Below are 23,141 nucleotides of genomic sequence, written 5' to 3' on the forward strand. Positions count from 1 at the left end.
GCAGAAAAAACGTGGACCCTAAAAAGAGGGTCGAAATATCGAAACGATTGGATGCTTTGAAATATAGATAGTGCCTATTCTATTCTTCTTCTTCTTCTTCTTTTGATCTAGACATGACTTTATTTGTTTTTCAATGTGCCTCCAGTAAGTTGTCGTTCCATCGTTTTCGTGGTCTTCCTACTGATCGTCTTCCTATTGGAGAACCGTCTCTTGCCGTCTTTACTACTCTATTCTGCCCATTTTATTGGGTAATATAAATAATGGCAAATATAGAAAAAGCCTAACTTTAAATTGTACTAAATATATAAAGAACCTAACAATATATACTACATCAAACTAAGTCACCCAAGATGGCTAGGTCATGTCAGGAGGATAAATCAAACAGTCACAAAACGTGAAAGTGTTGCGGCAGCTAATGGAAAGAAGATAAAAAAAAAATAAGGGTCAATAAAACGATATCTAGATGACATCAAAAAAACTTAAGAACTATAGGCATTGATACGTGGATACAACGTGTTCTGAATAAAGAAGAATCGATGCAAATTATTAAGCAGTTCAGAGCCTACAATTAGGTTTAGAGCAAAAATAAGGAGATACAAAGAGTTAAAACTCAACGGCATATTCACTTGCCATTAAATTATATTTAAACAATAATAGTTTGTTCATATTTAACTACCATGTTAATTCTTTGTAATGTATATTCTATAAAAGTAACAATTTTGATATAAAACGCATGAATTTTTAAGGAGTTTTGCGTGTGGCTGGCCTCCACATCATATAAAACTTTATACCCTTCTAGGCAACCATGCCCAGGGACGGTCAGTCGTCACAGATGATGATAGGGGGTATATTTTTAAATTATTTTATTTAGGAAAATAGGATTTTGAAACCATAGTTTTCTAATGATGCATTGATGCATAATGGAGTTTAAAGTCCATGGTCTAAATTAAGCAGTCTAAAAAATATATCAGGAAATAAGAGGACAGATAACGTGAAGTATCCTTAAATGCCTATAAATTATTTAATGTAATTCGGTTTCTTATCTTCATCCTGTTAAAGTATCTCTTAAAGAAGGAGATTGTTTAAAATTAGATCTTCATATCCTACCTAGCTTCATTTAGTTTAGCGCACTTTATTTCATAATATCTTCATTTCAGATACACTAACATTTTTGGTTTTATAACCATTATATGGTAGTCTTTTGATATTAATTATGTATCCAATTTAGAAATGAACTGTCTTTCCCTGTTTTCCTGTCTGATTTCTCCCTTTGAGTACATATTTTGCTGTTTTCATATATAAGCCAACCTCCTATAGACATTTTATTTGAACCCGGTATACCGAGGACCCTTATTAAGAGGACATCGCATCTTCTCACATCAAAAATAAGTTCTGCTGAAGCTGCCTTACTGTGTTGAAGAATAGACTGTACAAGTCATTACAGAGACAGAGTTCACTAGCAGAGTCGCCTCTCTACTCATTGCCTTGGTAGAAGATTTAATTATTTCTTCTTTTATTATTATTATAATTATTAGTTCTTTTATCGGTCATCTCGTTTTGCTTTTATCTCCACGTTCATTATATTCTCACGAATTGTAACGAAATCCTGTCAAGCAGAGAGTACACCCATAACATACCAAAACTAAAATCCAGATCAAAGAACCAGACCAAACGAAACCGTGGTAGATGGTCTCACTTCTGGTGAGGCCAGTCTTCTTTTTCCCCTGCATTATTCCACCACGATTCAGTAACATCGACTTGGACTCCAAGCGTTTAAGTGGTTATTAACTCAATTTAAGATGGAATAGGAGCCATTTTCCAAAACGTACCCAGCAAATTAAGAAAAAATTGTGGGTGGTAAAAAAATGCCACAATGTTAGTGAAGGTGTTTTACTCTTTCAGTATCTCTATTTGTAGCGTTTGACAGAGTAAGACTCAAAGATAGAGAATAGAGAAGTTCTACTAAATATTATAAAAACTATCAAAAACAATCTACCAAAACAACAAAATGGACGTCAGAATAGACGGACAACTTACAGAACCTATAGAAATAGGCAGCGGAAAAAGACAAGGGGATTCATTGAGCCCCATGCTCTTTAATTTGATCATGGATGAGATCATTAAAATGGCAGATATGAGAGTACTGAAAAGAATTACAGGAAATACTCTGAGAGATCGAAAGAGAAGTGAAGATATTATAAAAAAATGTAACGTGCAGTGTATAAATGAATGGACTCAAAATAGAAAAAAAATGGATTAACCACATAAGCAGAATGGAGGAGAACCGTGTCGTCAAAAGAGCAAGAGTCGCCAATCGGCAAAGAAGTATCGGACGACCGCGCAAAAGATGGGGTGACAACCTTCTATAGAGGTATTAATCCGCCAATGAACAATCAGAATTGCTTATAGAGAGAAAGAAGAAGAAGAAGTATATATTACATTGTGAAGTCGTGTTCTGACAAATTCTATGTTAACATCTACTTGCTTTCATATATTTGACAGCATTTGATAGATATTTGGTTTAACTGCTTCTTCTGTTCAATAGAATTTATAAAGGAAGTTTCTACTTCCAATCTCAAAAGTATAAATCTTGCTCTCTAACACTTCAGCCCGCATCAGTTAATCTCAGCCTCATCTCCAACACCTCTTTACTTAAATAAGTTATAATATTGCAATAAAAATTAAAAGTTTTTCATACTTTTTATAATAATTTGGAATATATTTCGATTTTATCGACAAAAACATAAATCGTGCCCAGACGAGGAGGCGTACTTTTATTGTCCTATACTATATAAATAAAATGAACAAACCGTGTATAAATTTCATGTCAAGGTTTCAGTAATTCGATCAGTTATAAAAGTGATCCGGTTTGACTGCAATGCGTAAATGTGCAATGGCAATCTCGCAGGAATTTTCTGAGTTAACAAGATCGATTTTATATCATTAAGTAAAATTAACAGAAAAGGATAAATCAGTTTAATCGATAAATATATTGACAAAGATGAGATACTTTGTAATTAATGTATACGAGAAAGTTAACTTTAAAAGCTTTATCAGGGGTGTTAAGAATGTGAAGATGTATGTATCCGGCTAAACTTTTTTTTTCTTATCTTAATGGCAACATAAAAAAGTTAAGACAATTCCTATTTGTTAATTTAAAATTAATATTGCACCATAGGAGCGGTTAACAACAAGCCTTGTAAACCTTTACAAGGCTTAAGACCACAATTTACATTTAAAATACTTTATGATATTTTTCACCAAAGTTCATGACGATACTTCTCCATCTTTTTTTGTCTTCTGCTGATCGTGTGTGGTCCAAGTCATCTACTTCCTTTAAGTCACTTTAAACCTTTTCCATCCGTCTTTCCATCGGTCTTTCTCTCCTACTTTTCATAGGCCTCCTTCGTAAGATCATCTTTGGAATTCTTTCCACTGGCATTCTTTGTGTATGCCCCAGGCATGATATTGTTTGGGTCTACTCTCTTCTAAATTGACTTTCAAATAAGTGGAATAACTCATTGACTTTTAGAAATTTATACAATTTCTTCTTTTTATCAAATATAACATAATCTGTTTTTATCTTCAAATTTTCTTTTTCTTCATCTTGCTCCTCCCTATAACCATGTATTTCGATTTTTGAACATTAAGATCCAGGACGTATTTTCTTGTTTTTCTTTCTACTTTTTTACCATCATTAATCATATCTATGTCTTAGCCAGAAGTGTAAAATCTTCTGCAAAAGCTAGATATTGTGCCGAAAATTGTTCCATTTATTTCTATATTACTGCTTCATATTTTATCATGTTCAGAAGTAAATTGAACAAAGTTGTTGATAGTGGGTCTCTTTACCTTAGTCTCCTTTTTAATTTAAAAAGTCTCTGATCCTATTCATTATTTATTAACTTACTTCGGATGGTCAGCAGGCTCATTGCTCCAAACAATTTTTTCCTATTAATTATATCTTATTCTTGTTATGTGATCTTCGTTTATATTAATTTCTGGTGTTTATGGTTCCAACGTCATTTGTTGTTCCTTTGTATACAATTTCTTTAGACAGTCACTCCATACAATCTTTTCGATGTGTTTTGGGTCACTCGATAAAAATATCAGCCAGTTTGTTAGTATCAAATTCTAATCAACTACGAAAATTAGATGTTAATTCGACAAAAATAAAACCTTTTACGGTATCACATCTGATAAAAATAATTTTTCCATAAGCTTTTGCGATTGGCTACTCTACTTCAGGTTTCTTTTCTAATCACCTATTGCAATCAATTTTTTTCTAAATTTTGGTGAATGTGCATAAAGAAGTTTAATATACTACAGAATTCTAGACCTACATAAATTTATCTTAACACTCTTATTTTAACATTGTGCCTTCAACACGTTCTTCTCATTAATTTTAATATACATGCAATTCTTCATTGAAAAAAATTTACCGTGCACATGCATGAACATCTCCGAAGAGATTACCGCCGAGCGATGACAAGGATTTGTATGTCACGGAGGTTAGACGGTGCTAGTATAAATATTAGATGTTTAACCTCTGTCAAATCTTACTTTCATTTTCGATTTTAAAACTCAATATGACCTGGTAGAAAGTTACGTAAAATATTAATGGATGTGGAATTTTAGGTGTTGGTTGATAAGTTAATAAGTATACAGGAGAAAGATGTAGACGCTAGTTGGGAGCATATTAAAAACAATTAAAAATAACAGTAAAAGGAATTTTTTGTGAAAGGCAAAAGGGCAATATTTTACTACTAACAAGCTATGGTCCAAGTTATTAGCTATGAACTTAGTTTATTTTATTGTTATAACGTACAATTCATATTATCTCATGTGTTGTACATTACCAGATGTACTTATTGATGGTCTTGTGGGCAAAAATGGAATGGAAAGGAGATTGGATGACAGAAAATGGAAATGAAATGGAGGACAGAAAAAGGCAAAATAATATCAACATAACTCAGTATCAACAGATGTATAATCAAATAAGAAGGAAAATAAGAGAAGCTAAAGAGACTTATTTCGCTGGAAAATGCCAAGAAATAGAAGACTTACAAAACAAATATGATAACTTTAATCTCCATAAGAAAGTTAAAGCATTAGCTGGGGTAGCAAAACAAAAAACCTAGACCATACTAATAGACAAACAAGAAAACATTTTAGTGGAGACAGAACAAAAATTAGGAAGATGGAAAGAATATATAGAGGAATTATTCCAAAACCAGAGACAGGAATATGAATATGAAGATAATCAGAGTAAAGACGAGGGACCCGAAATAACAAAGTCAGAAGTTATGCATGCAGTTAAGTCCATGAAAAATAATAAAGCTGCTGGTCCAGATGAAATACCAAGTGAATTGCTAAAACTGGTCAATGAAAAAAACACAGATCTTTTAGTCCAACTACTGAACACAATCTATTCCACAGGAATCATTCCACGTGAAATGCTGACATCAAAATTTATTTGTCTACCAAAGAAAGTAAATTCCAAAGAATGTAGTGATTATCGAACGATCAGTCTAATGTCACATACCTTAAAAACCGTGCTAAAAATCATCCATAATAGAATACACGATAAGCTGCAGATGGATATTACTGATTCCCAGTTTGGATTTCGGAATGGAGTGGGCACAAGAGAGGCACTATTTTCTTTTAACGTGCCAAAGATGTTTGGATGTTAATCGAGATCTTTATGTATGCTTTATAGACTACAACAAGGCATTCGATAAGGTAAAAAATGACCGACTTTAGAAGTACTCAAAAACAAGAATCTGGATGTGAGGGATGTAACATTGATATCAAATTTATACTACAGCCAACGATTAAGTGTAAAAATTGGAAAAGAAGTGTCAGAAGAAGTGGAGATAGGAAGAGGGGTCAGGCAAAGTCATACTGTCGCCGTTATTGTTTAATGCTTATTCTGAAGAAATCATACAAGAAGCTTTGGTAAACGAGACAGTCGGCATAAAAATGAACGGAAGTTTAATTAACAACATTAGGTACGCCGACGATACAGTTATAATAGCCGACAACTTGGAAGACTTAGAAAGAAAAATAAACAAAATATTAAGATATAGTGGAGAATGCGGACTCTCTCTTAACATCAAAAAAACCAAATTCATGAAAATTAGCAAGAACAACAATACAAACGAAATATTAACGGTAGGCGGCCAGCAGATTGGGAGGGTAAAAAGATATACTTACTTGGGAACGATATTCACAGAAAATAACGATTATACTGGAGAAATAAGAGTCAGAATTAAAAAAGCACGTGCCAACTTCGTGAAAATGAAAAAGATTTTATGCAGCAAAGATCTGACATTGGCCCTCAGAATAAGGCTAATTAAATGCTACGTACACAATGTACTCTACTATGGAGCTGAATCATGGACATTAAACCGGAATACAATAAATCGACTTAACGCGTTTGAAATGTGGACATTTAGAAGATTGTTAAGAATTCCATGGGTAGATAGAGTCACGAATACAAAAGTGATAAGGAGAATAGGCAGAGAGAGGGAAATAGAAAATACAATAAAAGAAAAGAAATTGCAATATTTCGAACATATGATGAGAGACGAAAGATACAACATCTTGAGACTCATGATTCAAGGGAAAGTAGAGGGTAGGAGAAGTGTAAGAAGAAGACGCGTGTCCTGGTTGAAGAACCTGAGAGAGTGGTTTGGTTGCAGCTTAAGGCAATTGTTCAGAGCAGCTGCCTCGAAGGTCAGAATAGCCATGATTATTGCCAACCTCCGTCGCGGAGATGGCACTTAAGGAAGAAGGGCAAAAATGACCTTCAAAATCTTGAAAAGATATTGTTGACGGATATTTACGAGTGGCTCTTCATCATTGTTTACTGTTACCGTCCCTATATTCCTACTACCCTATTGTGTATTTGTTTCCCTACTCTTTTTTGAAGTCACCTCCAAATATTTTTTTATGGCTAAGGTCTTCTTTAAAAAGGGCAAAAGAAAATAAAAAACTTTCAATTGGTTTATTATTGTAATTGTGACGACCGTTCACGGGCTTTACAAATATAGCCCATCCTCAGGTCCAAACATTAACAAATTATTTAACTAATCACTTGTTAAGTAAGTATAAAAACAGTGCCTCAAGGAAAAACTATCAAAACAAAAGGTACTTTGAAGATGTCATTTGTTAACGTTTTTACTTGAGAATAGGCTAGATATTATAGAGATAGCGCCTGAAACCGCTCGTCGTAGTTAGAATAATAGTCAGCCATCTGTAAGTCTGTCTATTTTTTATTTTTACTATGGTAACGAAAATGGTAACGTTTGTGTATGGTCCTTTATAAAAAGTTTTCATTACCTACTTAAAACCTACAACACAAAAAGTGTTGTGTTTGTTTGCAGATAAGAGCCGTTTTGTTTGTTTGTGTGTAGTTAAATTTTACTGGACAAAATGTTTAAGCATTTTTGTAGTGTTATGATTTTTTTAAATAATATTAAATTAGTATTATTCGTACTCTGAATTTTAGTGAAAAATTTAATTAAAAAATTCTTCCGAGAAAATTAGGACATTGTTTAAAAAAAATTGATTGCAAGGAGACTTTTTATATAACCAATATCTTGTGTTTTCTATAATATGACCACAAAATGACACTAAAAAGTATCATTAATAAGCACTCAAAAATTAATGGAAGAATTCAAACTAATATCTTTAAATATATTGTCAAGTTATTTCCAATGTCCCACTTATCTAGTTTTACCTTGTATGTGCATAAAAGCGATTACATAATAATTTAAGTATCTCGTCGCTATTTTTATCCAGCATCGTTTTTGGTCAAGTGATAATTGGACATTCAAATTAACCTCTAATTCCAGTTATGTTGATGAAATATTTGTTTGCATTGAGCAACCTGTCGGCGCATCTTCAGCTAATTTGCTAATGAGATTCAAGCGAATTTAATTTTAGAATGTTAAAAGTTTCCCATCGGAGAAGATAAGCTATATAATAATTGGGATTATAAACATGTTTTAGTATATATCCTCAGATAATATACCAGCCGTTTCTTAAGTTCTTATAAGAAAATATTAGTATATCGCACTTAAAATATGTTAAAGGTTTCTTTATTATAAACTCTCCAGTTTTTTTCTTAACAACTCAAACAAAACTTTTCTAACAATTAAACACCTAAAGATAGAAAGATATGATAAAAAGAATAGGTTGTATCATTAAGAAATTCAGGTTGAATCTTAAATAAAATCTTGGGAAGCAAATAATGGTATCTTTGTCTGCTTTCAAGGTTACGAAAAAACTTTGGACTAGAGAAAGTTACAAATTGATAGACATTCTCAGAAAAACATACACCAAAGGTTTTTATCTGAAAATGACAGCTAATGTACACCCGTTATAAAACTGTGTTTTTGAAGTGCGAATTGTGAAATATTTTTACAGGAGTTCGACAGGATTGTGTTTTGAGACTTTCGATTTTCTTTCGATTTCGATTTCTGGTGCAGAAATCATTTAATTTCTAATTAACCATATAAAACTGACAAGCAGAAATTTCGAAATGATAAGAAAACAATGATAAGCAAAAATTGTTATTTGAAAATCAGAAAATAAACTACCGTTTATTCAGAAAGCATACGTTTGGTGGTAAAGATATTACCACTATAATTAAGCGAAACCGCCTGCAGTGGGCAGGACATGTAGCCCGGGCCCCTGAGTCAAACATGATAAAAAAAGATTCTAACAGCGCAACTCGTGGGAATGAGAAGACGGGGTAGACCAAAGCTGAGGTGGATGGACGGGGTAACACAAGATGCCGAGAAGATCGGAGTCGGCAATTGGAAAATGCAAGCGAGGGACAGAATAGAATGGCGTAGAAAGCTTGAGAAGGTCGAGGCCCTCTAAGGGCTGTTGCACCAAGATGATGATGATGATTATTCATAAACTTAAAAAATATATGAAAGAAATTAGAATTTCACATATTTGGGAAGCAACTTGAATGAAAATTGCAACCACTCTAAAGCGGGATTTTTCAAAGTGTGAGTTGTGGGCGAAACTCGAACGGATCCTGAAAAAATGGCTATTATATACAGGGGATCCTTAAGTAATTGTACAAAAAGAAACACTAGATTCTACATTTTAAAATATTACGATTTAAGCCAAATTGCTTTAATAAAATGTTGATATTAAGAAAGATACAGGGTGTTAAAGTGCAAATTTAAAATTTTATTTTTCGCTGTAACTTTTATGTTTGTAAACATTTATGTATAGAAATTTACAACTGGGTACTTTTAAATATGAGAAATTATAATTTGATGTACACTTTAATGTAGCTAATAGAGGGCGCCACATATGACACATATGTGGCATAAATTTGCACTTAACTTTTTTGCTCTTTAAGTTACCTGTATTCGTGTCAAAAAATATTAAAGATACATTATTTTAACAAAAAAAAAGATATACCTATTAATAACTTCAAAACTCAACAGTTTTCGAGATAATCGCATTTTACAAATCAACTGCATAATTCTGATTTAAGGCAATTACTCCAGGCAACGAAGGAAAAATAGACAAAAATATTAATACTTCTGAATTTTGGTATAAAATACCTTTAACTAAAGTTAATAGGTAACGAAATATTAAATAAAATAAATATATCAGCAGGATAATTAATAATAGGATTTGACAAAATAACAGAATAATGGGATTTTACATCAAACATTTTACGTTTTATGTTAAATTAAAGTCATAATCAAAATATTTTGTTTACAAACCAAATTAAGAAATAGTTAAACTAAATAACATAACTTTTTGTCAAAGTAAGTGTTCGATATGTCCACCATTTTGGTTGTGAATGTTTATGGGATTCTTATACATAGACACGTTGTGTTAATGAGCCCTATACACCAAAATCAAGCGGATTAAATTCTGGGCTATGTGGTGGCTATAATGTATAATGGATAAATATATTCTTTTGGCTACATTTTCAAAGCTTATGGTATATTGTGGAACTACATCTTATTTGTCGCAGAGGTTAAATAATGTATTAAACTGTGATGTATCTCGTTTATTGGTTACGTATATACTATATTACGAGTAACTATAATTACATCTCGAACAAATGGACTATTATGATTTACTAACGAACTAATATTATGCTGAACTAAATTGCCTGTATGTTTACTGTGTAATGAGTAATAAGTATTCTTTTGGGATTTTTTATGAATTAAATAATTATATCAATATATTACCAGATTGCCAAGGAATATAACTACCATAACCAATTCAACGTTCAGAAAAGTTGTATTTAAATATGTTCTCACTGCCTTCTCACTAGAATGTGGAGGTATACCATCTTACATAAACCATATATTTTGGGTTTTCAGCATTTTACAATAGAGAAAAAGTAATATAACGCCAGTATAGAAACTTAAGAAGCGATAAAAAAGGGAAATTGTAAACATAATGACGGCCAACGTCTGAATACGGACACGGCACCTAAAGAAGAAGATGAAGAATTTTTTCTCCAATAAGACATTTAGCAGTCATAACAGAGCATTTTGTGATGTAACATTATCATCTTTGAGTTGTTTTAATAAGTATAAACTATGAATTATGCTTATCTACAGATATTCAGTGCTTTACCGCACAAATATTATTATGCAGCTGACTTATAAAATGCGATTATCTCGAAAACGGTTTAATTTTGAGGTTTCTAACAAGTATACCTTTTCTTTGTAAAAATAATGTATCTTTAATTTTTTTAACACAACTAGAGCTAACTTCAAAAGCAAAAAAGTTAAGCGCAAATTTATGCCACACATGTGACATATGTGGCGCCCTATATCAGTTACATTAAAATATTTACAAACTAAAAAGTTATAGCGAAAAATAAAATTTTAAATTTCCATTTTAACACCCTGTATCTTTCTTCATATCAACATTTTATTAGGGCAAGTTGGCTTAAATCATAATATTGTAAAGTTGCGGAATCTACGGTTTCTGTTTGTACAATTACTTAAGGACCACCCTGTATATCGGCGGACTAACAGCAGGTGGACTCTGACCTTGCAGCACCTGCGCTGTCTGGGAACTTTGGTGATAAGATAACTTTCTCGCTTACTTAGTAAAACAGATAAAAAAGCTCGACATGATGAAATTATCAAGTACATTGTTATAGATTTTTTTGTTTGTGTTATTTGAACAGTCGTTCATTGTTAAAATTATGTATGCCAATTTTTTTTATGATAGCAACATTTTTTTTGTTTTAAAGGTATAAAACCTATAGGTTTTGAAACCAGGTTGTAGTTATGAAAACTCCATAGTGGCCGATCAATGAAAGGGATACATTGCATTGATCTAATGAGAATCATAAAAAAAGGCAAAAACTGCTCCACGTTTATTTATTTAACACCTTTATAAAAGCTGAGTTCATTTGCGGGAAAACACAAAAATTGCATAGAAATACTGCACTCTTTACCTTTAAAACGCATTTTGATTTTTGTCGATAGGATACTCGGATCAAAAGATATTGAATTTTTACCGTCGAGCTGATACAAATTTTATTGAGCATTTATTGATTTCACGCGCGTAACTGACATTCAAAATCGCTGATCGCTTTAATCGTTGTTTCTGAGAGAATGGTTCATTTTACACAACAAACTCTAATAAACGTTTTTGTTCAAAATTATCTTAGCTAAATTTTTTATTTGAAACATTTTTTCTATGGCGTACAGATTGTTGGTAAATCGATTTTTTTCGTTTTCCCCATTCTACGTGGGAGGTTTTAGTGGAAAGACCGGGGTTAAAAGTGGTAAACTTTTTTGCATTTTTTTAGTGTCCTAAAATTGACGATTTTGGCGATATTCGGCAAAATTCGTATGATTTTTAGAGATTCAGTGGCATTTCTGCCTCTGAAGACTGGAGTTTATGGGTTTTTATCCGTATATATAGTGGCTTCACTCATGTATACCGAGTAGAAGCACTGATGATGAAATAGTTATTCCGAAAATAATTATTATACCTTTTATATATGATTTTTTAAATAAAATATTTATAATTTATGGTATACAGCCGACCACGGGAAATTCATCTTCTTTCCATTTATTCATTTGTTTGTATATTTTCTTAACACTATATGTATACTCCACTCCACGAATATACGACTGTTTTAAATTCGGTTTAAGGTATCGACTTAAATGGTCCAATGTGCTGAATTGTACAATAGTAAATTCTCCCCATTTTTAAAATACTGTTATGGCAGATATAAACCTTAGATTTAAATATGAAGTCATGATATAAATATAGAGTTGATAGTTTATAGAACAGTTGTAATTCAGATTTTGAATTATATAATTGAGTTTAGTATTGTAAACAAGTTAGTTTTTTAATTAAATGATTTAAACGAAGTGTACCAATACTTAAGTGATTAAATTGTGTACTTTATTTAGTCTAATATTCAATTAGTATTAAAAAAACAAAAAAACTTACTTATTCTCTTATTCTCACAATCTCCTAAAACTATCATCAACCATCAGATTCACAGCCATAATCACTGTCGTCGCTATCCTAATTCGGATGGTAAATTATAACAGGATTAACTTCTTCGATGCGACCTTCACGGACCCACCATTCTTCGATTAAGTCTTCACATTTTTTTACACTTTTTCCCCAATTTCAGGAGTGGCAATATCCAATGCTTGTTGCTATGTTTCCAAGACTACCTCATCACTGTAACCCTTGTATCCAATATGGTGATCGTAATATATCTTGCATGGATTAAATTGACAATGATAGGGCGGTAGTCTTAACACACGATGTCCAAAGCTATGTATGATTTCGTCTACTATATATATATATATATATATATATATATATATATATATATATGTTTGGTTGTGCATAACTTTTAGCTAACGTTAGTAATTAAGGCTTAAAACCGTATTGAGGAAATATAATATTTTTATTCTTTAACCATTCTTTTATTTTATCTACGGTCCAGGTGTTTGTTGGTTGCTTATTTAAAATTTCTGAATGGTACGCAGCATAAACCATCCAGTACTATAACGGATGGTTCATGTAAACTTGGCAACAGTTTTTCTTTCAACCATTTCACAAACATCTCCGTATTCATATTGTCATGATAATCGGCTGATTTTGATTTTGATGAAAACACAAGATCTGCTCCCTCAATAAAACCATGTTTTTCACCTACATGCACTATAATATATCTCTTTCCCTCGTTATCGATGTGTTTTATGGATTTTATGCTCTCGTCCTGTCAAATTCGTTTGATACCGCCTTTAGCAAAAATCCATGTTTCGTCTAAATAAACGAAGTAAGAACATTTTTTTTTAAGTTTGTTATAATTTCTTAAAAATTCTATTCTTTTGTGAACGACACTAGCTCTTTTACACAAAGCCTTTCTATTGTCTTCCTTTTTAAACTTGTTCTGGAAACTCTCCAGAGACTTGTTCTGGAAATTTCAAATATATTTCTGTCTTTTAATTTTTGTAGCACTGAATCTAAAGAAACATGTTCTTTCTTTTCGCGCATTTTATATATTGTCTCACGGATTTCAAATTTGCAACCTTCGGGAAGATCTATAGTCTTTGGTTGTCGGCGAGATTTATATTGTGCGACATTTTGTGCACTTTGTCCACTTTTTTTTGCTTTTTGCAAAACCAACTTTAGTTTTGTTTCACTAATACAGAGTGCATCACACACACACATTTATGTATGGACTGAACAGGTCGCAAAGGGCCCCCGTTGCTTTTCTCAGCAGTAAAATAAGAAAGTACATTAAATATAAAGTTGTCTACATCTAAAACACGTCTCGGCATTTTTGGCTTCAATAAACAAATACACTACACTAAACTCTCTCTTAACGGACACCTCTCTTCACCGGAGACCTCTATACGGACGGTTTTTAAAACTAAAATCAGTCGGCGATATATGAAACTGTATGTAAATTTTCGTTACTTTTTAATATCTGTAACTACTCGGTACTTTAACTATCAATAGCCGGTATATTATATTCGTTATTTTCGGAACTTTTAAGAGTACATCCACTCAAAGCAAACAAATATTTAAAACTAACAAAGTGAAATATTATATAGATTCTTTTTCTGGTTTCTGAACCATCGTTCTGCCAATTTCTTTTCATTTATATTAAAAATAGTTTTTTTTTATTTATTTTTATTACAGTTGTAGTATCTAATAAAGTAATAAAATAGTGCAATATCAAAGAAACCCGGCACGCCTCTTTGGTGTTTACATTTCACAGAAATCCAACCCAAATGTCTGATGAACACATTTGCGTAAAAATTTTTGTTATTTTCGGATTAAATTTCACAATAAATTTTGCGTCTATCTGAACATCTATTAACTGAAATAATTTTAGTTCAGATGTCATACTAACAGTAGACCCTTTTTATTGGAATAATAATTAGACCAATTTACTTTCATACTTCTACTTGCACATTAAAATATTCGTTGTCGCAATAATCCCAAACAGTCGTATATTCGTGGAATAACCTTATAAGGCTTAAGTTGTCTTTTTTTGATTTTGATATTATTTCGTTTTTTGTTATTATTGCTGCTAAATATTTAAATTTATGCTTTTCTGCAGTTTAAGTTAATGCAGTTTTGTATTAGGTTTTCTTAAAATTAATTTTAAATTTCCATATTCACACCTAAATTTCTTACTAAGTAAATTAACTCTTATTTTTTACATGTAAAAAGAATCAGTATATCATCAACAAAACTAGCCGATTGTAGTTTACTTAGTACATATTTTCCTGAATGATGCAAACCGGAAAATAATATTTTATATAATACTGTCATTGAGTTTATTCACTTAATATCTTCTTCAACTTGACCCATTAAGAAAAGATTTATTGAAACACCTGCTTAATATATTTAATGTCATTTGTTATAAAAACACCTACGAGTTATAATAAAAAAGACATTTTTTTATTCACCCAAGGTCCAAAGGATTTGATTATTTATTGATTTTACAAAAATTAAAATAAGAATAGGCATGAGAAACGTTTAAAATATTTGAAAAACCTTGAATCGTGATAAAACTACCAATGTGATCATCGATAAAGATTCGAATGTCACTCTGGAAGCAGATATTTGTTTAGTAATTTTTATTTGACAAGTTTTATTAAAGTAGCTTCTTTTTGTTTAATTAACAAAATTAAAAATTTTAATTTGATGTTTTATTTATTGGCTTAATCCTATTTGTCATCTGAACACCATCATAAAATCTCGCTGGGTGTGTATTTATTGTTTATAAAAAATTCCGTAATGAAGTAGGTAAATTTATTCTGCGTAATTTTTCTTCTTCGCACCCCTTTTGCCACAAACTTTGCATTGCAAATTAGTTGTTTTTACTATTTTTGGAAACAATATTACCTAGTCTATCCTATCGTGATCTAATATAAACTACATGGAGGAAGTAATAAATGATTGTAAAGCGAAAATACTAATCACAGGAGATATAAATGCTAGAGGGAGAAGTAGAAAATGGAACGATGTTATAGGTCCATACAGAGAGGACAAAATCAACAATAATGGAAAACTATTACTTGAATTATGTTAGAAAATAACATGATCATGAATACGGATCTCCAACATAAAAAGATACACATATAATCACAAGAGACTTCATATCAAGAAACGAACAATGAATTATTGACTATACTATAGTGCAAAAAACAGAAAGGAGCTGGCTAAGAGACGAAAGGGTGAGAAGAAGCTATGAAATAGGCATGGCCACTGCCTACTGGAAACTACATTTAACAGCAAAAGAAAAGAAATACAAAGGACAAATGACAAGAATAAAAAATACAAGGAAATAATTAAAATACGTAAACTAAGGGAAAAAATTAGACATACAGAGCTAGAGGAGGAAATGGACATAGAGGTATGACAAAAAATAGAAGAAGAATGAGGAAAATTTAGAAACGCAATAATAAATAAAAGAAATCTAGTATATGGAACCACAATAAATAATAGAAAATCGAAATAAAAGAAAAGAAGAAAGTGTGGAAAGAATACATATAAGACAAAACGCAGCTTAAATATGAAAGATACAAAATACAGATAATAAAAGTTAAAGAAATAGTCAATAATAAAAAAGAGAAAAGCTGGAAATATTTCTGAGAAAAAATGGAAGAAAACAATAAAGAAAATGTAAAATGGTTTTATATGTCACTGCAAAACCTACGAAGCAATTACCAAATAAAGCTTAAAAAGATAATGACCAAAAACAACAATTATAACCGAAGACAAGGATAAAATGAAATGATCAAGGAAACATTTCAAAAAACTGTTAAACGGAGATCAAGGAAAAGCAAAAGAAAATAAAAACAACGAAAAGAAGCACTAGAGGAAGCAATAAGAAAGATAAAGACTGGGAAAGCTCCTGGGAGCAATAAAGTTAGTCCTGAAATGTTGAAAAAAAGCAAAGAAAAGATTATTATACATTCTAAATCTAATATGGAAAAAATTCAGATTATTGCCAAGAACTTTTAGTGAACTGGTTTCTACTACTTAAAACGAGTAAACAAAAATACAGAAAAACAGTTAAGATTTCATTTCAGTATAGTGGTTCCGCTTATTCCCTTATACGTATTTCGTCCTCTCAGGACAGTGCAGAAGCCCTTGACTAAACAATGGTCAAATGCAATAATTGTACCAGTGCACACGAAGGAAAATACAAGAGACTGTTAGAACTATAAAAGTATGTCCCTATTATGTGTAGCAGCAAGACTACACGAAAGAATATTAGAAAGAAAAATCAGAATAGAAATTAAACATAAATTTAGGAGACGTACAAAGCGGATTCAGACAAGGACATAGTACACATATAGTTACCATGCAACAGGTAATAGAGAAAGCCTTAAAGAAATATAAAGAAGTATAGACATGGAAAAAGCAATCGATTTAATAAAAAGAAAAACTATATGGGAGAGCCTGAAAAAGAAATAAATTAGCAAAGTTCTAATAGAAGCAACTAAAAGTATATATAAGACCAATAAATATAATATTCACACAAATTCAATCACAACTATTTGAAATAACTCAAGGAGGAATTACACAACGAGGAAGTTTAAGCCTAGTACTTTTTATAAATATAATAGATGAGATAGTGAAAGAATGTAAGAAAACCTTTTAACAATACTGGATAGGATGGAATACAATGCAAATTCAGAGATATGTTTATCTGCAGATGATACAGTACTATTCAAAAACCAAAAGTCCTATACCAAAACAGCAGGAAAATTAAAGTTAAATTTATATAAATGGAACTTAGGAGCAAAGAAATACAACATAAAAATAATGGAAACACACAGATAATGAAAATAATAGGAGAAAAAAGTAGAGAGAACTATTAAAATGGTGATAGTTTAACAAAAAATACAGCAAACATATACAAATACCTGAGAATAGTAATAAATAGTAGAGGAAGCATCGAGGACGAACTCAACAATAGACTAGAGAGTACAGGAAAGCTATAATTCATTCTGTCTTTGGAACCCTGCGTGGGTTCTAGCCTCCTCAAGAACTTCTCTCCAATCGTCCCTATCCATCGTCTGCCTCTGCCAAGCATTATATTCTCATATTTCTCATGTCTTTATCGATGTTATCAAGAAACCTTGTTCTAGTAATGAGCGTTTTTCTAGCTGGGTCATTTTGTTTCATCCGCATTACATGCGCTATCCACCTCAGACGTCTTGCCTTAATATGTATTAAGACATTTGGTTCCTGGTATATTATATAAAGGTCGAAGTTGTATCGTCTTCTCCACGCTCTATTGTGATTCACCGCTGTGCGTAATATTATTTTGTAAAGTTTAACTGTGATATTTCTCGATATTTAAGAAGAAGATTGAGCCCAAAATAGCACCTGTTAGCCGTGCAAATTCTGCAGTTTATCTCTGCGGTAGTATTATGTTAAGTGTTAACGAGCACTCCCAGGTATACAAATTCATTCACTGCTTCGATTATGTCGTTTTCTATAACAAGTGGCCGTAGGATTTGTGGTTGCGTGCATATTTTTATATGCTTGGTTTTGTTGGTGTTTATTATTAAACCCATTTTTGTAGCTGTTTTTGTGCTATATACGCCTCTCGTTGACGGTTGCAGAGACAGATTAAACAGTATACAGGAAAGAGGGTCTCTCTGGCGCTGCAAGTTATTGTTTTAAAAGGTTCGGACCGTTCCCTTTGGATTCGTACTCTATATTCAACTTTTTCAAAAGTAAGTTTTGTTAAATTTACCAACTGATTTGGTACTATACTACTACTGATAAAAAAAACAAAACTGACAATAAACGAAAAAATATATATTATACAAACGTTGACATACGGAGCAGAAAATTAGATTTTTAACAGAAGACACCAGAGTAGGATACAAGCAGCAGAGATGAAATACCTCAGAAGAATAATGAAATAAGGAAGGGTAAGAAGACAGACAGATTCAGAAATAAAAAAATAAGAAACAGACTTAAAATTAAACCGTTATTTGATACAATAAAGAAGCAAAACATAGCTTGATTCAGTCATATAACACGGATGGTGAGTAACAGTCAAGTGAAAAGAGGGTGAGAAGCTAAAAAAAAAATAACAAAAAACAGAAGAGGTAGACCAATCAAGGAGTGGAAAAACGACATTGCAGATATATGGCGATATAATGGTAAATCTTGTCAAGACGCAACACAAATGGCGAAGAACAGAAAAGAATGGATAAAATTCATCAAAAGCTAGACGCACCTCCCTCGATACCTCACAGTAAAAGAGGAACAATTATGAATGTCTATTACGTACCTGGAATATGTTGACAACTTATATATTTTATTACCAACATATTTTAATTACTTTTTAATATATAAGTGCCTCAAAATGGTATTAGTAAATACTAGAAAAATCATTGCTTGCTTTTCTGAGTAAGTATTTGGGTTTCTATCAAATTGGTAATCAAATAAGGACGTGTATATATGCGAGTCATACGTTGCCTCTCTGCGCTGTAACAGAAGATTGCATATGCTACCAGAACGAAACAAGATATTTATAATTTTCATTTTAAGATATTGTTTGGCATTTTAGTCGCTTAACCATGGTTGTTATTGCTAATTTTCCATACACTTCCATAACTTCCTTTGCTCACTGGTACCTACGAAGAGTAAAACTTTATAAAACTCATAAAATGTTTCCTATTTTTTTTTTAACTTCCGTAACATTCCCGTCCTCCGATTTACTTTCTCTTTTCCTTGTCCTATCTTCCCTGATGTAATCGCTGCTGTCTATTTGGCCACGTAGCCTTAAATGGGCACACCCATTTCAATTTCTCGAAGGTGTGCCCATTTATCCAATTAATTGTGTTACAAAATTGTTTCTTTTAGTTAGTTGTCTTTTTTAAAGCACGGTTATATTAAAGGAAACAGTAAAGTGGAAACTTGAGATTGAAAAGCAAACGATAGAACATTATAATGAAATTTAAATACCTGGGAATGAACTTGTCAAGAAACAATAAGATTGAATAAGAAGTAAGCGAACAAGTAGCAAAAGCAAGCAGAGCAGCAGGATGCAATACCGATACAATATGGAGAAACAGACACTTGAAAACTGAAACAAATGCGAGAATATATAATTCTATAAACTGATCTATCACGATATATACCGCAGAAATAATACCAGACACAAGCACGACAAGAAGATATTTGGAGATAAATGAAATGGGAATCCTAAAAAAAATTACAGAAAAAATACTACTAGACAGATCAAGGAGTAATGAGATTAGAGACCTACGCAGAATAAACAACATGAATGAATGGCTGCAAGGAAGAAAAAGAGAATCCTTTAGTTATTTTGCAATAAAAACCAGTTTTAAATATTCGTTACAGTCCAAACAGTTTATTAATTTTGCACAACAATCCACCGCACCAATACTCACTTACTATGTAACATTCCCAACCTCTGACACAGAAGTTATTTAAGACAAACATCTTGTTCGGTTACGCAAAAATTGTTTTGATAGTCGTTCTATTGCCTTTTATATTATTTAATTTATTCAATTACGAATGCCTAACTCCGTAAATTTCGATTTACTTGTTTATATTAGAATGGAATTACTAAGTCTGAGAATTCTTTGTCTAATTTGCATTGTCCTACTTTTTGGGTAGAGGAATATTTTGGCATAACAATAACCTAGATCTTTAGAACATTATACTTAAAGAAATGTTTCAAAATGTTTGGTAATAGAATAAGTAGTGATTTATGATATTGTCAATAATAGAATAAAACATATTCAACATATACTTTACAATGAATGCAAAAGATTCAAGTAATGATAAAATTCAGAATGAAATACCTATGTAATCAGTCACAAACGTGTAAAGTTGGATAAACAATGTTATTGTTATTTTGACTTGATTGTATCTATCGAGTTTCCATTTAAATAATAATATTGCTTTCTTTTTAATTTATTTATGTGATATTTTGTATCTTTCATTCCATTGAGCTTTTTAAGATTTTGCCTACCTTTTAATGCTTCAAAAAACTTGATATTAGGCAGATATTTCATTAGTAAAAACAACAGGTTAAATATTATATTGACTGAATACTGTAAACTTTGTAGCCTTTTACTATCAATTCAAAGACTGGATAATTACAATACAAAATATTCCACAAATCATATATTTTTCTTACTAGCTATCAATATTATTGATATGATTTCATTATCATTATCATCACCATCCAACTTCTCGCGTCCTTTGTTGGAGGTAAGCCTTCTCCATACACTTCCAGGAAATTCTATGTTGTGTAAGTTGCATCCAGTCGGTGGTCTTCCCCAGCTTACCTTACCTTCACAGAGTCTCCATTCCAGCAATCCCCTAGTGTATCTGTCATCGCTGTACTGTAAATCTCTATTTGACCCTTAATATGTTTTCTATGATGTCTTCTATTCCCGTTATTCCCGATTATTTTTAGTAAATCGATTAGTGTTTTGAATTCAATATCATTGGCAAATCGAAGGTTGTTAAGCATTTTTCCGTCGATATTTTATTTCATTTCATTGTAATTGAAAAAAATGTCCAGTGAATGTGTTTTTTTCCAGCGAAAAGACCTACATCATTATAGTCAGTAAAAACAACAAGCAAAAAATTAACTCACTTAAAAATTAACTATAAATAGTATTAACATAAAGCAAATAGATTCAACTGACTTTCTGGGATTAATATTAGAACAATCACCTGAAATGGACTGATTATACAAACTCTACCAAAAGGGGCTTACCAAACTTTGTGACAGTCACAAGCAGCCATACTGTTGACACTACATCTGTCAAATTGGCTGTTATTTATTCAATATGTTTTATCAAATTACTAGGAATGGATATAGCATACAACTACACGCGTGTCAAAAATGAAATAGATTATGTCATAACAAACAGACAAGAAATAATCAAAGAAATCGAAGTACTCAACAAATTTTCAATAGGAAGCAACCACAGATTAATTCGAGCTAAAATAGTAATAAATGTCAAATTGGAAAGAACAAAGATGATCCTAAAAACAAGAAAAAAGAAATGAATTCCCCCAGAAAACAATGACCAGTATGAACATACACTAACCAGACATATACAAAACTTGCAAGATGAAATAGAAGATGTAGATCGAGAAGCCTTCGCAATAGTGATCGCCAACGTTGGATAATTCTGATATGGCACGCGAAGAAGAAGATCAAGCAAATGATGGCATAACGAAGGCTCTAAAAGAGACGGAAAGGGAGTGATGCCCGACCGTTTTGACTCATAAAGAAAAACTAAGCCAAAATACCAAGGAGCTAATAGGTAAAGACAGCTGACGGAAAAATACGTCTCCAACTACACAACAATGAAGAAATTAAATAAAAATATCTAACGGTCAATCCGAAAAGATGTAAGAGAAAACAATACGAGAGAAATAACTAAAATAATTCAAGAAAACAAAAGTTTGGAGTTTTGAGGCGAAATACGAACAACATAGGCGACAATAGTATGTACAAAATAAAAAACAAAGATGGAAACATTACTACTGATAGAAGCAAAATTCTTGAGATTGTCAAATCCTTTTATCGCAAGATGTATGAGAGCACCGACCAAAGGCAAGACCAGCCTCTGTCCAAAATCACAAACCAGGGATCAGAATGAATGCCAGAAATAACTTAATACGAAATCAAAACGACACTTTTAGAAATGAAAAATAACAAATTCCCTAGCGATGACGGAGTAGTGATCGAAGCGATCAAACTAGCTGAAAATAAAATTATTCAGGCTTTGACGAAGCTTTTCATCGAATGCATCTACCAAGGAAAAACTCCTTCTCAATTGAACAATGCAGTCATTATTTTATTAAACAAGCAAGGAGACATAACAGATCTAAAAAACTACCATCCTGTCAGTTTGCTTTCATACATATACAAACTCTTGACAAAAATCAAAAAAACACTGGACGCTAAATTATACTTTTATCGGTCTAGAGAACAAGCTGGATTTAGATCGGGATACAGCACTAACGACCACTTACTAGTGATAAAAAACCTAATAGGGAAGTCTGAAGAATACAACAAAACATTAACAGTGATATTTGTCGACTACGAGAAAGCATTCGATACCATAAGCCATCATAAAATGTTAAAAGCATTGACAGAATGCCGAAGAGATCATCGCTACACTAACATGATCAAATATATCTACTAAAATGAGACGGCTAGTGTAAGACTATCTGAAAAAGAAACAAATAAATTGTGTATCCAGCGAGGAGTACGGCAAGGAGAGGCAAGGAGACCCCGTCTCTCCAAAGCTATTACCCTCAGAAAGAGCTGAGGGAGACACGTTGCAGTGGACGCATACAAGTTGATGATGATGATGATGACACGCGTAAATTGTAAAATTGTTTTATCAAATACGTGTTATATTCAGGCAACGTTTCGAGCGCTTAGCCCATTTTATGGTTACTATAATCGTCCTATCAAAAGACTATTATGTGCTGGATAAATTTGAGTACGCTGATTTAGAAAACGATTATACAACATCCGTACCTCGACAAAACTTTAAATCTGCCGAAGACTTCGTTGCAATCCGTGAGAGTATACAGGAGAATTA

General features: G+C 32.0%; 1 protein-coding gene across 2 annotated transcripts in view; it reads left to right on the top strand.

Annotated features, from left to right (window-relative positions):
- LOC140445865 (uncharacterized) overlaps window positions 1-23,141 on the top strand; it is a 151,532-nt gene that overhangs the window by 66,423 nt on the left and 61,968 nt on the right. The gene's annotated exons all lie outside the window — the stretch shown is intronic.

This window comes from Diabrotica undecimpunctata, chromosome 7 (genome assembly GCF_040954645.1).
Source record: "Diabrotica undecimpunctata isolate CICGRU chromosome 7, icDiaUnde3, whole genome shotgun sequence".
Lineage (NCBI taxonomy): Eukaryota > Metazoa > Arthropoda > Insecta > Coleoptera > Chrysomelidae > Diabrotica > Diabrotica undecimpunctata.